Below are 8848 nucleotides of genomic sequence, written 5' to 3'. Positions count from 1 at the left end.
GCATCATTTTTTCTGTCGTGTGTATTTTCAATCGCTACGAAAAGTTACCATTTTGGTCACTGTTAAAATGCTAGGACTGCTGCCAGGATGACTAGCGCAACAGGAAATTTATTTTTTCGAGCGGGTTGGGGCCAGACTGGGTAAATGTCGATCCCATGGTTGTTTGAATTGATCCAAGGAGGGCATATTTTGACATTTTTATTGTGTTATGGAGTGAAGGGACAGATTTACACATGGTGTTGATCATGCTCTTGGTGGTGCTTGAGGTAGCCGCAAAGATGTTCGTCACCAGACTGGTCGGGGGGCTGCCTCCCGTTGTCGTAAGGGCAAGGCCTCCCGGGAGCGGCTTCTTGGCGGGCACCACTACGCTCCTGCGGGTCCAAAACGCCGCAACATCACAATCTGACACACATCAAGTTAAAGGCAACAATTGTTGAAAAAAATGTTTTATACATGGCAAATATCAAAGGGTCAATTCTATCCCACCCACTTTCCGAAATAAAAATCAAAACATGATATGCTTTGACTACATTTGGATTATAATGCAGACACATTTACTTGATACACAGTCAAATGACTCTTGACTCACTCTGACCTGCCAAAAAATATGAAGCTTTTTGAAAGTTTTTTGAAATGGGCTTTGCTGTGAAAAAAAAAATGTATTTTTGATTACTGTACTCTCAATTACAGTACAATGATACCGCAGTTTACAAACTGAATTGGTTCCCAGAAAGTGTGTGGAAGGCGAAAAGTGTGTCTGCCAAACATTAATTTCCCATAGAAAATCAATAAAAATGAGAAGAATCCATTTCCAGGTCTCCATAAAAAAATATTTTTATACTGTATAAATAAGCCTTAAAACTACACAAAATATACATTATTTTATGTATAATAAATGTACAGGTGTGGCGCGAGAAACTATCCAATGCCCCTTTTTCAAATTAAAATTTTTACAAACATTTATTAATCATTTTCTGACAATATTATTTCATTGTCCTGTGTCCATGCTTAAAAGACTGGGAGGGTAATTTCATATTCGTCCGTGTGACAATACGTCACTGTATTGTAATTTTTATTGTACTGTATTCACTGTATTTATTTTTTTATTGTAATTAAACACAAACTGTACCACATAATAAAGCCGTTTTATTTACCTTTGTGATTGTTTGATGTCATTGCCTCTTGATGATATCCGAGTGAAGTTGGCGTGCTTTCTCGGCGATAATACCCTCACTCACGCTGTTCCCTACTCGCTGCTTTTCGTTAATCCAAATCAACTGAAGTTTTTCAACCTCTTCTATTGCCTTAGACCATTGCTTAGACCAGTGGTTTTCAACCTTTTTTGAACCAGGGCACCTTTTTTACATTGGAATTTTTTTGCGGCACACCACGAACCATCTCGCAGGAAAAAGGCAATCAGTGACGTGTTGTCACACGGACGAATATGAAATTACCCTCCCAGTCTTTTAAGCATGGACACAGGACAATGAAATAATATTGTCAGAAAATGATTAATAAATGTTTGTAAAAATTTTAATTTGAAAAAGGGGCATTGGATAGTTTCTCGCGCCACACCTGACGATCTCTCACGGCACACTGTGACGCAACTGCCTGTGACTGGACAATGATCAAAGACGGAAATGTTTGACCTCGGCGCATCTGCGTTTGCTCTTTGGATTTGTGTGGATGTCGGATGACAGCTGAGAGCCAGCTGAGGCCCGTTTGAGTCTGGACGCCAAAGGTTCGCGTCTGTCGGAGGCCCGTCTCTGTAAACGCTCAAAGCCGGACAACGCACAATCCCTCCGTTTCATGTTGCGTGTGACAGGAAGCCCTTGTGATGTGACCCCGGCATGTTTGACCGAGGAGAGACGACGAGGGGGTGATATCTGCTCCACTTTTTTTTTAAACCGGCAAGTAAATACACCAAATATTTTTTCTCTTCCTCTGACACCAATTTCAGCAATAAACACAAGATTTGGTGACATAAGAGGATGTGTGAACAAAGTCTCAAAAGCTTGAAACAGAACTGGAATCTGACAAAGTTTATTCAATAGACTTGGAGAGGGAAAAATAAATATCATATTTATCAGCCATTTTGGTTTGGGGCAGCTTTGTAACTGCCTCGAAAGTTTCGGCAAATGAGCGTCATTCAGAAGCAAGTGTGTGACTGTGAACCGCACAGCTCGTGCAGAACACGTTTGATGATCATCCCGTGGGTGAAAGGGTTCATTGGGCCGAAGGTTTTCATTATTCAGAAAGATCTCGCATCGCTGAAACAACATTCGGAGCACCGTCTGACAACCGGCTGACGACAAATACAAAATTGCACAAATTTTGTTTTTCTTCTCCAACGGCGCTGCAGATCAAAACCGCCAACAGCAAGTGAGGGAAAAAGCTTGAAAGCTCACCAAAGTACGCATCCTCATCTCCAGAGATATTTTTCTGGCGCTCTGAAGTTAACTGATGACAAGCATCATTTATCTGCCGACTCTTTCTTCTTCTCTCCTCATCGACAGCTATCAGAACGTCTGCCGGAGATGAGGGAACCGCTTGAGCAATTCCCCTCCGCGCCTGTTTTCCTGCTCACGTTTGACATGAATAATTCATGAGGCCGCCGCTCATGAATCATGCATGGCTTATCTGGAGCATATTTTATTAATAGGATTGTCTTAATTGAGTTGCGCTGAATAAAGCGAGGATTAATCTGAGAATGAATATTAACGTTTGAGCGCTTCTTTTCCGCAGCGGCCGTTTCATGTCATCACGCCACGTTTCCTTTCATGGTACAAAAGGTTGATAGAAAGGGGAGGGCTGAAATATAAAGCAATTATCATTTGGCTCCATCGATCGTAAGCCCAAATATGTCACGAGAGGGAACCGAGGCTCATTTGGAGGGAGGATTGCGATATTTTGACTGTAGGAGCACAGCACTTGGGCAGGACTACAAGTTTGTGGAGGTGGGGGTGCAGTTTCCGACTTGGAGCTATCTATTGGCTTGCTAGCTAGCTTTCTATCTATTTGTCTAATACTATTCTATTTGAGTTACTTCTGGGTTGAGTGAACGCTGGCGTGTGTGACTGCCGCTGCTCACCCACAGTAGAAATTATCCTGTGAGGCTGTGACTTGAGACCTTGAGGGTCTTGAAAGGCGTTTAGAAATGAAAGGCGCTGAGAAATGAAATGTATTGTTAATATTATTATTGTTGTTGTTATTATGATGATGATGATTATTATGATGATAATGTAGCCACAAGGGGGCACAATTAGCCTCTTATTGTGCCGGTCCCAAGCCCGGATAAATACAGAGGGTTGTGTTAGGAAGTGCATCCGACGTAAAAAAAAATTGCCAAAACAAATATGCGAATCAAACCTCTGAATCCCATACCAGATCGGTCGAGGCCCGGGTTAACAACGGCCGCCATTGGTACTGTCGACCTTCAGAGTCCCAGTGGAAAATTGACTACTGTTGGTCGAAGAAGGAGATGAGGGAGGTGTGCCCGGAGGAAAAGAGTAAAATGGAACGCCAAGAGTATATGTTGGATTATTTTTATCGTTCGCCCTTGGTTCATTGCTTCGACGGGTGTTGATGGAAATCGATGGTTAAATCATCAGGGAGCCAGGTCTTGAACAGAAAGTTGATTTAATTTGGGAGAGCGCGGGGCATCGCGGTGTCGGCCGCGCGGAGGGAGCATGGAGAGAGAGAGAGAGACGAACGGGCTGCAGGAGTAATTTACGGCGCATAGCAATGACGCGACAGGATGTGACATAATGAAAATGCGACATCGTGTAAAGGAAGGCAGGATATGACGTATGAGGAAGTTCAAAATGTAAACAAAGACTACGGAGCGATGTTTAGAGATGTTTGTATGGCGAATTACCCCAACATCTCCCCCCTGACGAACATTTTTAACATCGGTCGAGGTGAACAGAAAGAAGAAAAAAAAGAAAATCACAATGGAAACATTCTCAAATCAAAGTCATGTCATTCGCTAGCTACAATAGTCAAATCTTCATGGGATCCTGGATGGTGTATGGATTAGTGTATGTTAGTTGTTAGTGAGTCTGCATTTCTGGAGGGCACCACTTTCTTGTGGGAATGATGTTGCAGCTAACATCACTCACCACCAAAAGTGAAAATTTTGGCAATGATGATCTAAGCTATTGCCACTCCCGCCTGTTGAGTCATGAAAAGTCTCAATTTGCCAATTGGGAACGTGTTTGCGTGGAACACGATCCGTCTTTGACATTGCACAGAACATCAATTTGCATAAAACTGTTTGTCAATCATTGATTGGTCAAAAATTTTGGAGGCCAAATTTTGCCATGTCTCTCAACACCTGCATGAGAACCAATTCATGTAGCGTGTACCAGGAAAATTTTGTACATTGAGCACAGCTTCTCCTGCTGTTACTCCTTTTCTGGCACCCAAGCAAATCATCTCTGCAAAAATGTGTTTTTGGTGGACATTTGCATGTCGCCAAATTGTATGGGTGGAGGACAGCCTCCTACAATTTGCACAAGTTGACATGGTCGTCAACATTATGGCGATCTGTGTAATTGGTCATCTCGTACTCGCCTTTTGTCATTCAGTTGGACGGCACCAGTTGACAGTCAGTTTCGGTTCTGCGTAGGACATCCATTCGTGCAACCCAGCTTCATCTGCGGCCACCCTGGCACGGATTTCGCAGGAGTCCTCCCCTTCTGAAGGATCTCCTTCTCTCAATTCTGAAAGAAGCTGGTTAGTGTGGAAGCCCTACACAATATATCTGATTTCGCCTGAATCTCGGGCTGACATCGGTGCCCACTCAACTCATTTGCCAATTTCATTCTTACCGGCGAGAAATTCCTTTAATGTGCACTGCAGTCAATTACTTCAATGTGCACTGTAACCAATTCATAATAATAATGATAATAATTCGCAATCTTGACAGGTTATCCTGCACTTTTTGTCATAACTATAAACTACGTTTGAACTGACAAACGTCATCGCTGTACGCAAAGGCAGCTAGAAGATAAATTAGCATCTGCATGCTGTCTTAATAAACGTTGATTTCCTCTATTGCATCTCCAACGTTGAATACTTTTCATTCAATCTAGCCTAGATGTAACAATTCGTTGCTCGCTAGATGGTTGGATGAGAAATATGTGCAATAAAAATTGTCATGCATTACAATAAATGCCACACATTATGCTTTTAGAAATCAAAACTATTCTCAATATGGGCTTTGTCATCGATCCCAAATCATCAGGTGGGTGTGCCAACTCTACTTCTGCAGGTGCATCCCACCAGCCCTTGCGGCCTCTCCTTTGTTGGATCTCCTATGACAATTGAAGCGGAGATTAAACTTTGTTTCCAAAGACACCAAGAATGCAAATTCGGTTCGGATGATACTCCGGATGAAAATCACAGGATGGGTGGATGCAAATGGCTTGTGCATCCCACAGTTCATCAATTCATCCTGCAAATGGAACAATATCTCAACCATCATCCCAGCTCTGTTTGCGAATTGTTGCTTTACACATCATCTGCACAAAAAGCATAATGAAAAAAGTTCAGTCAGCAAATTTTGCAACTCCATCATTTCCTTTCGAAATTAATTTCTCTGCTGAGAAACTAATAAAGGTGCATCCGATCAAATTCAATTTATCGTTTTTATGAATCAAATCATCTGCTCTTTCATTTCAGGGGATGACAATTGTCAGGTCAAAACCAGTGTAATGATCACGTCACAATTATTATCTTAATAAAAATATAAACTTTCCTTCTATGAAATGTCCAACAATATCAACTGGTGAATCTCTGTAAGGACTTAATCACCAGCAAATTTAGTTACATTTACCTTGCCAATTCCATCCAATTCAAGATAAATGTTCCTGTTATTCAGCCCAATTTACTGACATTTTTATTTACTTTTTCCAATTGAACCGTTGTTCAGGAGCCAGCACAGTGGGGCCCCAGAACTGTCTCTGGGTGTTTTGAAGCTCTGTGCTGACAAAAACCCTTGATAAGAGGCATCGTAAATAACTCTGGCTTGTTTCAAATGGCTTGAACAAGCTGTGGACAGAACAAGGTTCAGCTCTGTTTGACAAAACTAAACTTATAATTTTATAAAGTCACTCTTTGATTCTGTCATTTTATCCAATTTCCATTTTATTTCGCATTTGCTCAAATCAGGATTTCAAAATGAGTTGTCTTTCATGGAAAAGGGCTTCAAAAGAGTGAATTAATCATAATCATTTATCATTGAATCTAGCAACATCTATTTTGCTGATTTCAGTTCAATTTGTGATAAACATCCTTATTTCCTCAATTGAACAGTGATAGAGGAAAAACTTGAGCAAAAACATACATGATTGTTATCCTAAGGAATGCAAGGGTCTCACTGCTTAAACACCATCCCCCAGTTTTTGAGACACAGCGGGCCCCAAACAGATCCCAGCAGTCATAAATAACTCCAAAACGCAAATGGCCAATGTTCAAATCGCTCTTGAGAACAATGGGGCACAATTTCAACGCTGATAATTTTACAAATTCACTGTAGTTCGGCTTATGTCTATTCATTTGTCCGCTGTCTTTATTTATTTGCTCACTCAGTCTAATTAATTATTTAATTCAGTTTTTTTGTTTCAAGTAGACGGCATTCGTCAAAAAGCTATGGAAGAAAGAAACAGTGTTATGACAGGACGTCGAGCGCAGGTGAAAGTCTCCTCGCTGCATGGTTGCATAGGTCATGGATGAGACAGGATAGCAGACTCCATGGCACCTGGTCGAGTTCTCTTGTAATGGTAAGGCAGCCTCGCTTCTGTGGAGAAGAGAGGCCTCGCGGCAGATTCAAATTCGGCAGGAAGAATGTCTTTTATACACAACATGTTTGTGAATGTTAACGCAGCCCTTTATTAATTTTATTTTCGTTTATTAACTTATTCGTGAATGAATTTCTCCACTGTGAGACTAATAAAGGCATATCCAATCCAATCCAATTTGCCGATCTCAGAATGTGGCTGTGAATTCACCCCCTTCCCCTCTCTTACAGGCAGAGAAAGAAGGATGGGGGGGGGGTCTGTCCGCAATCTTTGCTGGTAGACCACCCATCCCCCTCCTACGGGCAGAGAAAGAAGGATGGGGGGGCTGTCTGCATTCTTTGCTGGCGAACCACCCATTCCCACTTTTTTTTTCTCAGTGAAGTTTACACAACGCGCGTACATACACAACAATACATAAAAACACACAATGCATGCACAAAAAGATGAAAGACAAAACACGAAAAGGGAAGACAACAACACACACAAAGACTGCTCCCCCAAACGGCCCCCTCCTTCAGCCGACCACCCTCTGCCCCTTGGACAATGAAACTCCCTGGGAAACCCCGTAGCAACGGCTAGCATTGTTGACCACGTGCTAGTGTTGGTGAATGAATTGAAATTACGGTAATCCACAATATTGTCAGTCAACAAGCAGGCCTCGCCGAGGGAACGACCCCTCGTCTCCTGTGGGTACACGCAGAAGCGCACCAAAAGCTAGGAGCTTTTGTCTCTTGTCGACGACCATTCTCGCTGCAGCTATTTAAAACAAAAAACCTCCGGAGTGAAATTAAAAAAAAATCTCTCAATTTCCCAATTTCATTTCCGGCCCTCGCGCACAGTGAATTCCAAAAATCCACCCCTTGTGAATATTATGATTAGAATTATTTTGGTGTTACAGTACGATAGCCAGGGCGCGGTCAACCAGACATGTCTCGATAAATATTACGGTCGATCAGTCGCGTGTCTTTGTAATACAACCGGGCCCAGGATTGGAGACCCGCTTGGTCGAACCACCCGATCTAAAACCAGAATCAAGCTGGAATCAGAACCAGGTGATATCCAGATCCCGCGTCACAAGCCCTTCACAATGCGTGGATTACGCGCATAGAAATCCTTCTGGCCACAAAGGATTCCACATTCATTCACCCAACATAGCAGCATGTTAGCGGCACTCACCCGTGAATCATTCCTGAGAGACGCACACCAGAAGGGAGAGGCTGCCCGCTCGAACACTCTCGAAGGACAAAGACACACACAGGGCCCACATCCCCTCTCCTCCAGCAGCCATCAGCTAGGAGCCAGGCATTTCGGCGCCAACATGTTGGATTATTTTTATCGTTCGCCCTTGGTTCATTGCTTCGACGGGTGTTGATGGAAATCGATGGTTAAATCATCAGGGAGCCAGGTCTTGAACAGAAAGTGTATTTAATTTGGGAGAGTGCAGGGCATCGCGGTGTCGGCCGCGCGGAGGGAGCATGGAGAGAGAGAGAGAGACGAACGGGCTGCAGGAGTATTTATGCGGCGCATAGTAATGACACGACAGGATGTGACGTAATGAAAATGCGACATCATGTAAAGGAAGGCAGGATATGACGTATGAGGAAGTTCAAAATGTAAACAAAGACTACGGAGCGATTTTTAGAGATGTTTGTATGGCGAATTACCCCAACAGTATAGAACTAAGAGTAGGAACTTTGAATGTAGGAACAACGACAGGTAAAGGTCGAGAGCTGGTTGAAATGATGCAGAGAGAGGTAGACATTCTGTGTGTCCAGGAGACCAGGTGGAAATTGAGCGAGGCTAGAAGCTTAGGGTCGGGGTTTAAGTTGTTCTATCATGGTGAAGACAGAAAGAGAAATGGAGTTGGGGTCATCTTAAAAGAGGAGTTTGTTAAGAATGTCTTAGAAGTAAAAAGAGTATCAGATAGAATGATGAGTTTCAAGCTAGAAATTGAAGGTGTTATGTTCAATGTTGTTTGTGGGTTTGCCCCACAAGTAGGATGTGAGCTGGCGGAGAAGGAGAAGTTTTGGTTGGACTTTGATGAA

This window comes from Hippocampus bargibanti, linkage group LG14, assembly GCF_051943395.1.
Source record: "Hippocampus bargibanti isolate YZ-2025 linkage group LG14, ASM5194339v1, whole genome shotgun sequence".
NCBI classification, from domain to species: domain Eukaryota; kingdom Metazoa; phylum Chordata; class Actinopteri; order Syngnathiformes; family Syngnathidae; genus Hippocampus; species Hippocampus bargibanti.
This window is presented reverse-complemented; position numbering follows the sequence as displayed.